This window comes from Psammomys obesus, unplaced genomic scaffold (assembly GCF_907164565.1).
Source record: "Psammomys obesus unplaced genomic scaffold, mPsaObe1.curated_primary_1811, whole genome shotgun sequence".
Classification (NCBI taxonomy): Eukaryota; Metazoa; Chordata; class Mammalia; order Rodentia; family Muridae; genus Psammomys; species Psammomys obesus.
This window is the reverse complement of record NW_026596046.1, coordinates 7,255,124-7,272,897: the sequence shown is the minus strand read 5'-3', so window position 1 is coordinate 7,272,897 and position 17,774 is coordinate 7,255,124. Positions and strand designations below refer to the sequence as shown.

General features: G+C 40.5%; 1 long non-coding RNA gene across 1 annotated transcript in view; it reads right to left on the bottom strand.

Annotated features, from left to right (window-relative positions):
• LOC129688597 (uncharacterized) overlaps positions 1-17,299 on the bottom strand; it is an 89,836-nt gene extending 72,537 nt beyond the window's left edge. Inside the window, exon 1 of the long non-coding RNA XR_008721972.1 lies at positions 17,134-17,299. This is a non-coding gene — a long non-coding RNA (uncharacterized LOC129688597). The remainder of the gene's footprint in view (positions 1-17,133) is intronic.
• Between the last annotated feature and the right edge of the window lie 475 nt (positions 17,300-17,774).

The following is a 17,774-nucleotide window of genomic DNA, read 5'->3' as shown; positions in this document are numbered from 1 at the left end:
AAATTACGTTTTTTTAATGGGAAAATAATATCCTTAACAAAATAGTTGTATTTTTAAATAACATAGTTAAATAAAATATTATGGTATTTTAAGAAATTATAGCTAAAGGATTTATAATTGGGGACATTTTAAACGATAATACAACATAATTGATTGACAAACCTGACTATATCAAATGAATTAATGTTTAACTTAATTTTAATAGCAAGTATCTGTAAGATAAAGAAGTAAATTGTGTAAGAGAGAAATATTTGCAATCTACCCCCCTGTCCTGGTTAGGTTTTTGTCAACTTGACGCAACCTAGAGTTATCTGGGAAGACTGATCCTCAATGAGAGAATGCCTCCATCAGATTGCCTGTAGATAAGTCAGTAGGGCATTTTCTTGATTAATGGCTGGTGTGGGAGAGTCTAGCTCACCGGGCGGTCTCCACTGAAATTGATCTCCATTTTCACAACTCCACACAGTGGTGTATCAAGGGATCCTTGTAGGATTCCAGCCTTGACACAAGGGGCTTGGCCTCAGCAGCTCTCTGGAATCTTGAGACCCTCTTGCCCTTCCAGTTTTCCCACCTATAAAAGCAGCACCATGTGGATGTTGGTGCCAAATTCTAGTACAAGTTGAAGATGTAGCCTGGCCTCCCTGGACCACAGGTCTTTCAACCTCAGAGAGCAGGTGAAACACAACCCCAGGCAGCAGGTGAAACACAACCCCAGGCAAGAACAGGAAGGCCTGTCAGAGGCAGCTGGTTTAGGCTCTCCTTTCAATTGAAGTTTCACTTTTAAACGACAGAGTCTTTGATGACTAAGGTCTTCACCTAGGGATGTATTCCCTATTGTCCCAGTACAGAGGATTCTTTAAAGTGCTTATCTCTTTAACAATTAGAGCTGCTTTCTCAGTACCCTCCTTGTCTGAAACTTTAAACTCTCTTCTTTTCCCACTGAACAGCCCACTCTCCTTCCTTTCATCTCCTCTGCTTCACATATTCCTCTCCCTCTTATCAGAGACTTGGATAAGAACAGTTTGAAGTAACACAGGACAGAACAAATACTACGATGCTGTGGCAGTTTGAATGAGATGTTCCCGAAGGTCTTGGGCACTTGAATACTTGGTCTCCAGTTTGTGGCTGTTTTGTGAGGATTAGGAGATATGGCCTTGCCATAGACGTTGGGGATGGTCCTGAAGTTTTTAAAAACCTAGTGCCATCTTTAGTGTGCTTCCTCTGCTTCATGTCAGTTATTAAAGATGTGAGCTGTCAGCTGTTCCTGCTCACTGATCATGGACTCTAAACCTCAGAAATCCATAAGGCCAAAATAAACCCTCTGTCACCATGTTTACCACAGCAAAAGAAAATTAGCCAATACAACCATCCGTCCTGAGATTTCCCCAGCCAACAAAGTCATCCATTACTTTTTAAATCAGTGTGATGGCTATTGACTACACTGCAGAAGTGGAGGGAATAAGTGTAATAGATTATTTCTGCTTGGTTTGAAGTGGGTGAATTCACTTCTAGTCCAGAATGTTGAGGTAGGAGGAGAGACATACCTTTGATCTGGATCTTGAGGTGGGAAGACACAGCTCTAATGTGGGCCACACCTTCTGCTGGAAGCCTATATAAGGACATAGACGAAGGAAGTTTTTGCTCTTTGCCTGCTTACTCTCACCTTGCTAGTCAGTTTCTTTACTGGTATTAGAACCCACTTCTTCAGAATCCCACTGTCTACATAAGCCCAGTTGAAACATCCAGTTTTGTGAACCCAGTGATTTATGGATTCTTAGACTTTTTGTTCATACTCTGCCATTGTTGGATTAGTTAGTTGAACAGCAGCCTGTAAGCGATTCATAAAACTCATATATACATATGTGAAGTTCTACTACTCTGGAGAACCCTGACTAGTACAGTCAGCCCAGTCAAGTTCTTAAGAAATAGGTAGAGCGCAGCCAGTTTCTTTGGCCTAATCGTGTTTTACCCCATTTCTGATAAAGTCCTTGCTGGTTTTTGAAACTTCATGAGGCAAGGTACCACTGTTTGCAGTTATCTTGACATTCTGGCCTTGTGAACCTGAATGCCCCATTGAGCTCTGCTGATAGCATCCCAAGGCTTTTGTTCAAAGTTATAAATTCTTTGCACAAACCAGTTCCAAATGTCCAAGAACTCTATGCTCAGGTTTATCCAGGCAGCAGCACCATTTCACAGCAAGAATCTTACATTTCTAGCATAGTAACCACCTCACTCCTGGCGCCATTTTGTATTAGTTACTTGTCTCATGGCCAAGACAAAGTTCCTGAAAAAAGAAGTTTGAGAATACATTTCATCATGGCAAAAAATGCATGGCAGCAGTGTTTGAGGTAGCTAATTACATTATGTCCACAGGAAGCAGAGAGAGAGAGATGAGTGCTGGCATTCTGCTTGCTTTTTTTTTTCCTTTTAAATAACTCCAAAATAACAGGGCCATGGAATTGTATTTCCTACACAAAGAATTGATTTTTCCATGTCAATTAACCCCATCTAGACACTTTCTCATAGACATTTCCAGAGATTTTGTCACTTGGTGATGCTACACGACCATCATTATCAATCACACCACATGAAAATATCAGATCACACACCTAGTGTAACAATTTTTAAAATGGCTGTAGGGCTTTATAATGTTTATGATTAGCCCTAAGATTATCACAGGGATATTATTTAACTAACCCACCATCACAAATAATAAGACACTGATATCTGCTATATTTATAATTGCCTTATTTACCTTGAGCCGGGCAGATATTTCACTTACACTGTCTCAATATCCTCACCATCCATCTCCCAGCCCCCCTTCAATGCCATCTTCTTTATCTAAACTATCTAAACTATCTTCCATCCATAATCCCATGGTACTTGTTTGTATTTTTCATATAGGCCTTTTTATGCCATTATTGGAGTCCTTCCTCCATGCCCCATGCAGTTTCTTCTCCAGGCTACCTATCATGAAGTCCTCTTTCTTCCTTTCTTCCCATCTCTTCCCTGTCTTCCCATCTCTCTGCTTCCTGTGATTCTCCTCAAAAGCCTGGGAATCCTAGCTACAGTTACCGCATTCTGTCCTGCCCAGGTATAGGCTATTTAATCAACCAATCAGGTATGCCTTAGGAAGGTTTTCACAAACAAGGATGGATGTATCCAGGGGGCAGTAACTAGATCCTCAGGGCCAGGAATTAGCATTAGACCAACTTCCAATACACACCATCTGAAAATCTGTAAAGCAATTAAATAAATGAATGAAAAGACTGTTGTTCAATTTCATTCATAGTTCCATATATTTATAAAAATTAAATTTAAATCATAGTGGATCCACTTGCACAATCTTTCTAGGTGAGTCTGTACCAAATCCCAATGCTGGCAGTTTGTACCTGCATTTATTCTCTGGATGAATCAATCTAAGCCCTTGCTTTGCACCCCTACATGGCCATGTGTAGCTTGTAGTTGTATCCAAGAATATGTCTTCCTGAGTGAGAGACACCCTGGTCCCCTGCCCTGTGCCACCCCTCTACCCTCAGTGTTAATTTTAATTCTATAAAAAATGTACTTGTTTCTGTTTTTCTCTTAACCCAGCTATCACACAAATAATTGAGACTGTTATATTAACAAGCTTCACAGTACAAGAGCTGAGCAGTTATTACTCTATTCTTAACACTCTAAGCTAATTTGGTTTCCTTCCAGGGCACATCCCAGCAATATTAACATTTTGTAGCTTTTCTTGCTCCAGCTCCTCCTGATGTTTCTTGGACCTCTCCCTTAGCTGAATCCCCTGGCTTAATCCCCTCCTTCCTCTTATAACTCCTCCTCTCCTGGCTGGCATTAAGTTCAGCCCTATTCTCTCCTTTACTCAGTGATTGACTATAACCTGCTTTACTGGCATATCAGAGGCCAATTAGGGAGCAGTACTTACATAGCTTTGGGACTATGTAATTTTTGTTCTGAGGATATTCTCAGAACAAAAATTGCAACCAAATATGGGGTACAGAAATCAGTATTTGAATTACACTTAACCTTATGCCTACAGCTCAGGCCCGGCTAGGAGTCACATCTGCCTCTATGGTCTGTCAGAAAATTATACTACAGGCCCTTAAGGCCCAGCCAGAGTTGTGTCCTCAGCCTCTCTGGGTGAGTCACCTCAGACCCTTGCCCTGCTCTGTACCTTCTTGACTAGGCTAAATATAGTGTCCCTCTCCGCTTGTACACTCTCTTGTCTGTCCCAGGCACTCCCAACCAAGAGTCAACTCATGCACATACTTATGTGCATAACCCAAGACTACCCTGCACCTCTCCATTCTCAGGTACAAAGAGACTCATACCTCCTTACTTGTTGTTTCACCTTTTCTAAACCTAGGCCAGACTAAAGCCTCTATTTGCACCCTTTCTTTATGAGCGTAAGTAATCCTTTTGCTCTACATTGCCTTTCTATGCCCAGGCCCAGTCAGGAGCCACATTTGCGTGTATCCTCAATGAGCCTATCTGGGTTCCTCATCCCATACGTCTTTTCCACATTCAAGCCCAGAAGCAAGTGGCAGTCATTTGCTTTCTATATTATTCTGCCTACTCCCCTGTCCTGCTCTGGCTTTCTGTGCTCATGCCCATCAAGCCCAGCTTAGAGCTACACCAAACAGCTTTCTTGGACCACACCCAAGCAATCTCCTAAAAGCCCTAAGGCGCTCACAGGTTCTTGCTGAATTGAAGTCAACTTTCTTTCTCCAATTAAAAATCAACACCAAGTATCTAAAAAAAAAACTGACATACAAACTTTTTCTATCTGGCCTGAAATCAACCAAATTTGAGGAACACAAAAATGGGAATCAAACTTTCTCTCAATAGAGGTAGGTTGAAATCTCCTATCAGACACACAGAAAATGAAATAAACTCACATACTTAGTTTGCACCACCAAAAAAGAAAGAAACATGTGAAAGGTAAGAAAGTTAAGGCAGTGCGTCCCAACCAAGGACCACCAGCTCTAAGAAAGGGCTCTTTAAAGAAAATTCTCCAGACGAACCACAGACTTTAAATGAGCAACTGTAAACATGATCAAAGAATTGAAAGGTTTAAAGAGGAAACATACACCATAATTTAAAGAGGAGAGGAATAAATTCAAGATTGGATAAAAAAAATACATGAAATAAGAAAGACAATTCAGGACTGAAAACTGAATTCAGTAGAGATAGAAAAGCTGAAGGAAGTTGGAAATTAAGATAAACTCAATAATTCAATAACCCAACTACAAGGGAGAAGCCTTACCAGCAGAATGGATCAAATATAAGATGGTTTTTTGAGATGGGAATATAAAATGGAGGAACTGGACCACACAATTAAATGATTTGTTAAAGTTTTAAAACACAGAAAATGAACTAAAACAATGGACTACAAGCTCTGAAACTGATGCCAACATAGATTACTGTACCCGTAAAACCACCTGCCACCACTCAAAGAAGAAAAAACTGGTCCATGACACAGACAGGCCAAAATAATTCAGGTCTACCAAACTAACCAAAAAGTACTGGAAGTAATACTTAGGGCTGAAAAGAGAAGTGAACGTAGCAAAGAGGCTACAGAAAGGAAACTAGTGAAGCTATGACTACTCCAATACAAGACAGTACTAAGAACACAACAGTAAATAAGCAACAATGTGACAGTGATCTGCACACAACTCCCAACAATATATCTAAATACTGATGGCTTCAACTCACCAGTCAAAAGACTGAGGTTCACTGAATGGATTAAGAAGCAAGATCCATAATTTTCTAGTCTACAAGAAATATATCTCACCTTCTAGAAAAGACACCACAGTGAAAAGATGAGAAAATGTATTCTAAGCAAATAAGATTAGGATAACTAGCAGATGTCACTATCCTAATATCTAACAAAACAGACTTGAAATCAGGACAAATCATAGGAAATAAAGACATTTCATTCTGATAAAGTGAACAATTAACTAAGAATACATATACATACATATACATATCCTAAACAATATGTACATAAACATATACATACCAAACTGTGGCATATTAAAAGTTACAAATAAAACTGTGATTTCATAAAAACCGTACTCATAGATCTCAAGCCAGATTAACACAAACTCAGTAACAGTCGGTCCTCTAGTTTATTTTCAGTCGCTGTGCTATACACCATAGCTGGAAGCTACTGTGGAGAGGAAAGGATTTATCTGGGTTATTACCTACAGTCCATCAAGGAGGGAAGCCAGGGCAGAAGCTTAAAGCAGGAACCTGGAGGCAGGAACTGTGGCAGAGACTATGGAGGAATGGTTCTTCCTGGCTTGTTCTGCCTGGCTTGCTCAACTTAGCCTTTTACACAACCCGGGACCACCAGCCCAGGGCTGCTATAATTCACCATCTCACGTTAATCCTTAATCAAGAAATTTCTATCACAGGCTCCCTCACAGGCAAATCTTAGAGAGGCAATTTCTCATTCCTCAGTCACCAGTTTCAAGGTGACTCTAGTTTGTGTCAAATTGACTAAAATTAACCAGCACAGCATTCAAAGTAATGAGTTTCAGCATGGTCCCTTCATATATATATATGTCTTTATACATTTTCCTCATTTGTTCCTTTTCCCCATAATAACATGAATTCTTTTGAGGGGTGCCTTTAAAGTATTACAAATTCGTTGACTTGGATGCCCAACATTGAGCATACAAACACACACACACATGCACACAACCTGTGTATGTGAAAAGATACTTGCACAAGACTGTTCAGCATATTATTATTAACCCTCATACCCCTAAACCTAGCATCATATAAATGCCTGTTAGTGAAGCTATGATCATCAAATAATTGTGCCACCACACAAAGGAATCTTAGGTCATTCAGGAAAACTCTGAGACATACTTTTGTGTACCTATAGAACACTTTCTGCCAACTTTAAAGTGAAAAAAAATTAAGGTGTTGGGCATGATTAAGATGTTGGGTATAGCATGATTTTTCAATGTAAGTATGTATACGAAAAATATTAAAAGGTACATGATCAATTTTTATGCAATATGCATAAATGTTTCTAAATGCACATTTGTTTGCAAACACACATCCTAAGCTTTGAATGATGAGTGTTGCTTTAAAGCAGGAACAAGAGAGCTGGAGTTAGAAGGTCTAAATGGGAGGAAACCAGGGCATTGGTTCATCTATGTCTACGTATGGAAGGCGTCCACTGGGACACAGGATCTTAATTCTTAGTCATTCATAAAATAACTACTTAAAGCTGTTATCATCTCTCCATCATTCCATCATTTTCATAATAACTTCATTCTTTAATTTAATTAGAATTATGTGTGGGCTACTCAATACTTTTCAGGTGTGTTGTGAACCAAGAGTAGAGCCATTTTCTAGGTGGCAATTTTTATTAGGGAAGACCCTCCTGGGGGGAAATGAATATTGAAGGGCAATCACCTAGAACAAATAAGGTTTGGTAAAGATGAACTTTTTCTATTGATTGCATTCAATGTTGATCTAATTATATTTTGGAGACCTTTACATGTTACTTACTGTGAACGTCTTAATTTTGTATTTTCTTGTTCAGTGTTAGTGTCAATGTCATCTTCTGTCCGCTTACTCGTGGAAATGCTTTCTTCCTTCTGACGCTTTCTGTAATTGCAATACAGCTGCATTGTGTATGTGTGACCCATGAAATAAGGCAGGGCCTTACTGCTGCTCAGATTAATGTACTTCTAGCAAAATAATCCTTTGCCCTTATGTTAATCCTCAACACCCCATGAAAATGGGAGGATCAGAATAAAATTTTTCTGCAGGATTGTGGATTTTTAGGGGGCTATATCGGTTGTTTTGTTTCATCATTCTCAAGTGGCTTCATTTTCCTAACTCTCTGGATTTATATTCCCTTTCAAGTAAGGAAGTTAGTTTTTAGTTTTTCCTCCTTGCTTCCACAAGTCATCTCTGGGAGAGGATGGAGGGGAACCCACCCACATGAATACACAGGGTGCCCTAGCATAGCGCTAACTATTTAGAGGGCAGGGGTTCCCGTTTGCAGCATTCCCGGGCTAACAGTACCCATCCAGCCATGGTGCCCGAGAGAGCCACAGGAGCTCTGTCAGCAACCCTTCATCTTAATTATGAAAATAAACTTACCTTCCTTATTCTTTATAGATATTTGTTTTAATTTTATGTATGTGAATGTCTTGTCTGCATAAGATCCTGTGCACCATGTGCGAGCAGTGTCAGAAGAAGCCATAAAGGGAGCATTGGATCTTCTTGGACTGGAGTTACCTATCCGGTTGTAAACCACCTTGTGGGCGCTGGGCATCAAATGTGGAACTTCTGGCAGAGTAGTTGTCCAGTGCTCTTAATCACTGAGACACCTCTCCAGGCACCATCTTTCTTCTTTAAATTTCTCCTTCCTTTTTCTTTCCTCTTTAACTTTGAATAAGGTACAGTAAAAAAAAAAAAAAGAGGGCACAGAATTTTTGAGTTTTTGTCTTGACTCTACCGCTTCTTGGCTGTGGAAGGAAGACATATGGTCTATTGCTTTGAGCTTCCTGTATACAACTTTGAATTTCACTGTCAAAACTCACAGAGTTTCTCTTAAGTGCCACTGGGATGGTAGTCACTGGATGGGGTGACTACTGAGAATCATGTTTGTGGTACAATGGGTGTCTCATAAAGGTTAGTTTGTTTTCTTGATTCTAGAAATAATTACCTTGTAAACATTATTTCCAAATGTGAGATTATGAGACAGGAATTCATGTCGCCTGTAATTTTTAAACATTTAAGAATATATATAGAGAGAGTTTCATAAGTAAGATCTACAATCATGCAAGTTAAATTAAGATGAGTAGATGCACTGTCTAAAAATGACTAGCACTGACACTTATGCAGGAAATTGGTTACCTGTGTTAGACCCGAAGGATCAGTAAAAATAAACTGGGACTTCTGGTACAAACAGTATGGAGACAAAACACTACAGCACATTTCTCCAAGACATTACAACTGACAGAAAGCAGGTGGCATGAAAGACCAAAGGGAATGGAGAAGAAAGGCTCCTTAGTGGTGTTGCGGGTGGGAGGGGAATGGAGAGGGATGAATACCACTAAAAGCAGTTGAAAATATCATATGTAAGCCTCCTGCTATGTCCTGACACACACACATATATAAAAATAGTTTAAATGGAATTGTCCTATAATGGAATGAGGGACAATGCCTCTCCCAGACAACAGAGGCTCTCAAAGGAAAAAAGCCCTGGCCCAGGTCCAGGGTAACACCTTTGTCAGTGAGCTCCCATGGAGCCCCCAAAACACTACAGGATAGTGCCATTCCACTTGGTTATGTACCAGAACCTAATGGTAAGACCCTATTGCTAAAATGACCAAAGAGTTGAGCCAACAGGCATGGAGAAATAAAGCTGGGAGTGACCTAGAAGCTTCATTCCTACTGGCTAACTTATATAGTGCTGTGCTTATTGCCATGGTAAAAAAAAAAAAAGTTTTCAACAGTCTTACCTAACTGTGAGTCCTCCGTGCTACAATGACTGCCTAGCAAGATATGCCCACTGATGCAAAGAATGCCATAAACATCATGAAAGTAACCAAACACTTTATAATTGGATTTAAAGATCGCTCCACAAGACAAAACTCATACCTGGTACTGGATAATTGGGCCAAAGGCCCATGGTTGGCTAGGTCATAGGCCATAGAGTATTCTGCTAAATGAATACATATTTAAAAAAAAAACTCATAAGATATAAACTTATCTTTATACCCATGTACCTTTCAACACCATCAGAGTGTCTCCTTTTGCAGTAGATTGTAATCAGTATAGAAACCACAACTGGAAAATTTGGGGACAATGAGAGACTGTGCAGTACTCAACACTAAATGGGACATCTAGTGGGCTCCCTCTCACTAATGCTTTCCTCTCACTGCTCGGAGATCATTGTGCAAGAGGAGTGGAGAGACAGAACAGCCAGAGGAAATGGCTATAACCAAAGCCGTGGTTCAGGGTCATGACAGGGCTATTGAACACATGAGCTCAGTCCATCTGTGACTGAATGCACAGCAGTTGCACAAGATCAAGCTAGATAAAATTATACCATAGTCCCTGATTGGCTACTCATGCTCACACTCATACACATATTAGCAACACTGACTTAACTCATTGGGTTTAAAATAAAAGAACATCAAAGTTGAAGTGAGGAGAGTGGTGAAGAGGATGGGAGGGGCTGAAAAAAAAGAAAGAGGTTAATTTGATCAAAACACATTATATGCATGTACAAATTTCTCAGACAACAAAGAAACAATTATCTGAGCACTGGCAGTAATATCAATGGTTTGGAGCATCTTGAAAAAACCCTGAAGATTAGGTACTAACAAGAGTGATTTCTGTCAAGGACTTTTTTTTTTTTTCTCTTTCATCTCCTAACTAACCAAAGATGTTCTTATCATGGGAGTCTCAAAGCTCAAGCGAAGGAAAAACCTCAGAGAAAAATCTTCTTTCATTCAGATAACCAGGGAAATTAATATATGCAAAATAATGTATCCAGAAAGAATGTTTGTTTGTTTTTATTTTTAACTGTTTTTCAAAAACTTCATGCAACATTTTCTGATCATTTTTTTTCTTTCTCCTCCAATTCATCCCCAATCCTCCTCACATCCTTACTCCTGGCCATGGACCCTGCCCCAAGGTGTGTTTACTCTTTATACTCACTTATACCAAATGACACTCCATTGAAGAAAACTGATTTTCCCTTTGCCAGAAGGTAAAAAGTATACATTGCTTCTTAATTATGGATGAGAGCTTATGTCTACTTCCCCCCTCAGGGATGGTACCCTGTTTGAACTGAACCTGTACAGGCCTTGTGCATGCTGCCATGGTCTCTGCATTCATACATGCATCAGTCCTGTTGTGTCTTATATAAGACACTGCTTCCTTGGATTTATCCATCACCTTTGGCTCTTAAAATGTTTCTGCTTCCTCTTCCACCTACTTCCTTGAGCCCTGAGGGTAAACAGTTGAATGAAGACATTCCATTTAGTTCTCCTGCTTCAAGGTCTCTCACTCTTACGCATTGCCCAGTTGCAGGTCTCTGTGTCATTTTCATCTACTTCAAGAGGCATCTCTGCTGAGGACTGAGTGAATCACTGACCTGCAGGTATAGCAGCACGTCGTTAGGAGCTATTTTAGTGTTTCGTTCCTTTACGAGAATAGTATTGGGTTTTCCCCTAGGTTCATTATCTATGTAGTCTCTGGTCGTTGGCCATTCAGTGTCAGGCATGGGTGCCATCTCATGAAGTGGTCCTTAAACCTAATTAGAAAGTGATTGGTTGGCCCCATACCATTCGTGCCACTATCGCACCAGTAAATCTTTCAGGCAGGTCACCGTTGCAGGCAGCACGGTTTGTAGCTGGGAGATATTGATAATTGCTTTTCTCCTTCAGTTGCCTGCAGAGTACCTTCCAGTATCAGAAACACTGTGGGTCTGTAACAGGAGAGTGGAAGAGGCAGAATTTTGAGTTTGTCCTAATGGGTTTCAGTCTTGCTTCGGTCCAGTATTTGTTCAATATGCTTCCTTTCCTCCCTTTTGGAATGATAATGTATATTCTCTTTCATGGTATGTTGGAAGTATGTAATTTTCTTTTTGCTTTTGCTTTTATATGAGTTTAAAGTTAAGAGATTTCCTTGAGTCTCGTAAGAGACATGGACTTTGAATTTTTAACCAGTCTTAGGGCTGTGAAAGACTATGGGGCCATTTGAATGTAGATCAAATGCATTTTGCAGTATTACATGGCTGCAAGCCTATAGAATTCAAGGGCCAGAATGTGGTGGTTTGAGCGAGAACACTGAAAGCAAGCCCCGAGTTCAATGATTTCTTTTGTAAGTGCCATCTTACTCAAAATGTGTCTTCACAGAAGTGTTAACAGTAACTAAGACAGAAGTAGATCAGCTTGACCTTTGGACATCCAAGGTTTTTGTTGCTGTTGTTAGGTTAATTGAGATAGGAAGATTCACCTTGAATGTGGGCCGCACCATTTTATAGGTTGGGCCATGAACCATATTCAAATAGAGAAAATTACCTGAACGCTAAGCAAAGATACAGTCATCTCTCTGCTCTTGACGGTGGATATGATGTGACTGTTTTAGTTCCCGCTGCCTTACGGCCCCACAGTAACACACTGAAACTTATAACTGTGAACCAAAATGTACTCCTTCTCCATTGAGTTGCTCTGTGTCTGGGTATTTTACCACCACAACAGAAATGAAACCAAAACAGACATAGAAACATTAAGAGGGAAAACAAAAAAGGGGGAACTCCAAATCTGTGTGTGACCCATGCATGACCCGGCAAAAATGCCGGATGCACCCTGAGCTGTGCAGACAGACCCACAGGAAGAATACAAAGTTTACCGAGAGCTGAGCTGAGATGGCCTCGCCTACACAAGGTGCAACAGAACCTGCAGTCTGAACATGCCTGGACTTTTTGCATGAAAAATTAAAATCACTGACATTCTCCAGGAGATTTAACAGGACCCAAAGTATAATAGTATTCAATATTACAAAAAAATTATAAATCTGCCTTGGAATATCTGTGATACAGAAATTATTTGAAAGACTAGACCATACCCAGGTTAGATGTGACAATGGTTGACATTCTAGCAATGAAAGGGGAGATGTTTTTACTAAAAACATAGATACTACTTAAAGTGATTACTTTAGAGTGTAAAAGTAAAACATTTGAAATTTAAGTCACTCTATTTGGACTAGAGAGATGTCTCAATGCTTAAACCACTGGCTGATTTTCCAGAGGACCTACGTTTGATTGTCAGCATCTATATGGCATCCCATGACAGTCTTTAACTCCAGTTCCAGGGGATGTAATATCCTTACTGACCTCTACAGGCACCCTGTATGCAAGTGGTGCACAGCCATTAGGAAGGTAAGACACCCACATATATATATATGTGGTATTTGGTGTTTTATAACCTTTATTTTCATTTTATATATATATATATATATATATATATATATATAAAATGAAATATATATATATATATATATATAATGAATATATATATATATAAAATATATATATAAAATGAAAATAAAGGTTATAAAACAACAGCAAGAAAAATACAGACATTCTATTGACTCAATAGACCACAATATCATATATCAGAGCAATGAGTCAGTGATCACAAAAATAGAAAATAGGACTTCTCAAATCTTTACAACAAAGAAAAATATTAGAAAAAAAAAAAACTCAGTATAGAGACTTGTCAGGCAATGTCAAACAGGAATAACCTCCTGGTGTTGAATCCCAAAAGGAAGAAAAAAGATTACAAAGCATAAAAATGATGGAAGATATAACTGTAGAAAATACAATTTGATAAAACATAAATACACATCACTAAGAATAAAAGTGAATTCCAAACTATAGATTAAAAGAACAGGTGACATTAAAATCAAATTTGATGAAAACTAATGATAAAGAAAAAATCTGAAAGTAGAAAAAAATTACTAAGGGAAGCCAGTTAAAAGGTTGATGATTTTTTACTAGAAATCAAGTTCCTCAGAAAACACTAGGAAGCATTCACATAGTGTTGAGGTACCTGCCAACCTAAAACTCTATCTTCAGTCAAAACATCATCAGCAAATGGTGGGACCTAGAAACGATAATCCTGAGTGAGGTATCCCAAAAGCAGAAAGACACAAATGGTATATACTCACTCATATAGAACTAAAGAAGATAAACAAGAAAGAGGACCCAGGGTACGATGATCAATCCTCACTTAGACAAATGGGATGGACATTGGATGTAGGAGAAAACAAGAAACAGGACAGGAGCCTACCACTGAGGGCCTCTGAAAGACTCTACCTAGCAGTGTATCAAAGCAGATACTAAGACTCATAACCAAACCTTCGGCAGAGTGCAGGGAATCATAAAAGGGGGGGGGTAGATAATATGACCCGGAGAGGACAGGAGCTCCACAAGGACCAAATGTATTTGGGCACAGGGGTCTTTTCTGAGACTGTTTCTCCAACCAAGGACCATGTATGAATGTAACCTAAACCCTCTGCTCAGATGTAGCCCTAGGTAGCTCAGTATCCAAGTCGGTACCCTAATAAGGGGAATAGGGACTTTTTCTGACATGAACTCAATGGAATGTTCTTTGATCTCCTTCCCTGCCCTCCCCCCGATGGAGGAGCTACCCTGCTAGGCCACAGAGGAGGACTTTGCAGCCAGTCCTGAAGATACTTGATAAACCAGTATCAGATGAAAGGGGAGGAGGTTCTCCCCTATCAGTGGACTTGGAAGGGGGCAGAGAGGAGATGAGGGAGGGAGGGTCAGATTGGGAGGGAAAGAGGGAGCAGGATACAGCAGGGATACAAAGTTAACAAACTGTAACTAACATTAAAAAAATAAAAATTAAAACAAAAAACATCACCAGCGACAGTAGCAAGTAAAACCACTCTCAGATGAAGGGAAACAGAGAACCGGAACCACTGCTTACCTACCTCTTTTCTTAACACAATAAAAAATACTGAAATAATGTCTTGCACATCATTACATAGTAATGGGATAAAATTAAATATTAGCAGCAAAAGAAACTTAAAAATATACACAAAATGTTCAAGACAAAGTATTATACTCTGAATGATCAATGGGCTGTTAAAGGAATGAGAAAATAAACTCAAAACTTGTAGAATTTTGAAATGAAAATAAATACACAACTCACTGGAACATTAAGGATAAGTTAAAAAAAAAATCAAAAGTATTTCAAATACGTAAGAGAATGGAGCTCCTCAATGTTCTAGCAAAACAAGAACAAGCCAAACCCAAAATTAATACCTGGGGAGAAATAATACAAATCAAGACAGGACATAATAAAATAGAAAACAATGCAAAGGATCCATGAAACTTGAGGGCTGGTTCTTTGAAAAACAAACCATTAGTCAAAATAAGCAAAAGAAAAAGAGACCCAAAGTAAAACTTTAAGTTCAGAGAGAGTGGACATTACAACAGATACCAATGATATCAAAAGAACATTAAGCAGGTACTTCAACGTGACATTCCAAAAATCTAGAAAGTCTACGAGAAATAGATCTCTATAGACATGGCTAACCAAACCCAAACCCAGATAATACAAATAACCAACACAAGTATATATCCAGAAATGTACAAATCTGAGCAGAGTAGTACATGCCCACGATCCTAACACCAAGGAGGTAAAGACAAGGGGATTGATTCCTGGAGATTTCTGGCCAGCCAGTCTTGTAGAACTGGGAAGCCCAGGTCCAATGCAAGGTCCTGCCTCAAACTATAAGGAACAGAGGAGGATGCCCAGCATTTGTGTCTAGCTCCAGACACCATGCTTTATATGTGGAAAACCAATTAGATCTAAAGGTGTGTGTGTGTGTGTGTGTGTGTGTGTGTGTGTGTGTGTGTGTGTTCATGTGTATTCATGTATTCATGTCGAGGGCAGAGGACAACTTGTAGGAATAATTCTCTCCTTCTAACCTCTAGGCCCTAAGGCTCAAACTCAGATTGCCCAGCGTGGCAGCAAGTGCCTTGACCTGCTGAGTCACCTCACCAGCCCCAGGAAATATATTTGTTAAACTGCTGTGGCTCACACCTCCTGCTGCCTACAGTCTGAAATCATTGCTCATGCAACGGTTTGTGTTTATGAATGCCACCGCTTAGGAGACAGAGGCAGGAGGGTCTGGACTTCCAGCCTACCCAGATCTCCGTAGAGAAACCCTGCTTGCAAAACCTAAAGGTTGGAGATGTAGCTTAGTGAGAGAATGCTTGCTTCGTTTGCAAAAGATCTCAGGTTGGCTCTCGAAACTTGAAAACCAAATAAACAAAAGAAGCTGACAGAGAGAGCCTGGTCTCTGATAGCACAGGATACCACGTCTGCAATTCTGTCCTCGTATCATTCTGTGAATTTCATTGCCCTCTCCCCTCTTCCCTGGACACACTTAACTTGGAAGAGAACATCTTCCTGGAGCCGGTGGACGCCCGGTAAGAGGCGTGACTCTAGTCGTGTATTTCAGAGACAGTGATACTGCATGGTTGTGCTTCATCACTCAGTGTGGCAACACACGTTTCTGGATCAGATACTAACGGTTAAAAATCAATGCACGAGAACAAAGTCTCTGTCCCACCAAAGCAAATGCATGTTTAAGATCAAGTTGCACTGGGAAGGAAAGTAAGCAGGGACCATTACAGACACAGTGAGCAAAAAACCCAAGGGTATTTCGGGATACTAAGCAGGGCTGGATCCATGGCCCCTTCCACTTTCTTTGAGAGCTCATAAAGAGTTTTTGACCACCCTCAAGCCTTATTAGCATCAGTCTTCATTAAGGGTGTGTCTCCCTGTAGGTCAGCCATGCTCGAGGGATGACCGATGTATGTATGAGCACACGAGCAGCACAGATTAGACTCTGAGTAACAATAGCAAATAAAATGTTAATTTAAATCAAAAATTTGAAAAGAGGACATGAAACTAACATGTAGGCCTGGGTGTGGATTTGGAAGGAGTTAGGGGGAGAATGGCGTAGAAGATGAGTAAAATCACTGCATGCATGTATGGACTTCTTCAAGAATTATTTAAAAATATTGTTCAAATACAATAAAAAGTTCAGTATTGATAATCTAAACTCAAAAGAGAGCAGTAGAAATTCTCTAAAACCCTTGGGAAAAAAATACATATGGGGAAAGAAAAAGCTTTCAGTTTCAATTTTCAATTATAGCCCTTGATAACAGCTTACATACTTAGAATTTTAACAAAAGGCTGTAAAAGATTACAAAATGATGGCCAACTGATCTAACTATCCTAGACTGCAAAGGAACTCCCCTTTTGGGTGGGACACTTGTGTGTTAAAGCATATCTCTTTCTTTCCAGACATAATATTTGCACACTTTGCAATCGCACAACTACATGACGAGCAACTATCAAATGTAGTAGCATTTTTCCAGTCCATCCCGAGTCCTGTTTACACCAGCACCGGAAAGTGGCAGTCGTTGTTTTAAAACCACGACCTTATGTAGAGTCAGAGACTAAGCCTGGAGCAGACCTTCCCAGGGCAAAGGCATTTGGAACCGCAGCATTCTTCCTAGACTTCAGCGCTCACCTAGTGCAGGAATTCGGACACCCAGAGAGGTGAGGCTCAGAATCCTGGAAGTGAGCGGATTCTGAGAGCTGCTTTAAAGTTCCAGGGCGGCCGGCCTGAGGCCAGACTGCCGAGCTCCCTTCTCCGGGAAACCCTTCGCTGGGCGTGCTGCCGAAGTCATCTCTAACACCGGGCCTGCTGCAGCCACAAGTTCAAGTGTGAGTCCTAACTCAAAAGGTTTGTGCTCTAGCCTCTCTGAGCTTGGAAGCCCGCCCCACTGTAACCATAGCAACAGCTGACACCGGAGCGCCCGCGAGCCGGGTTCCGCCCCCTCCCTGACAGATATTGTTTCCCCATCCTCTGTCCACATGGGCGCACTGCATCACCATTGGTCCGTGGCCCAGGACCGTGCCTTGCCCCCACCAATAACCGGCCTGTGCACGTGCACTCTGGTGTCTCCTGATTGGTGAAGCCCTCCTGATCACGCACCACCGTCCTGCTCAGCCCCGTGTGGGGCTGCCAATGAAATGACTGAGTGCCCACGCACAGCCAGTGAGAAATAAGCATGTTGCCCAGCTGGCCTATGGGAGCGCGCAGTAGGCGGGTCGTGTCGGCCCCTTCCCAGTCCCAGCGGGGTGTGTTAAAGAGACAGGGCCCCGGTG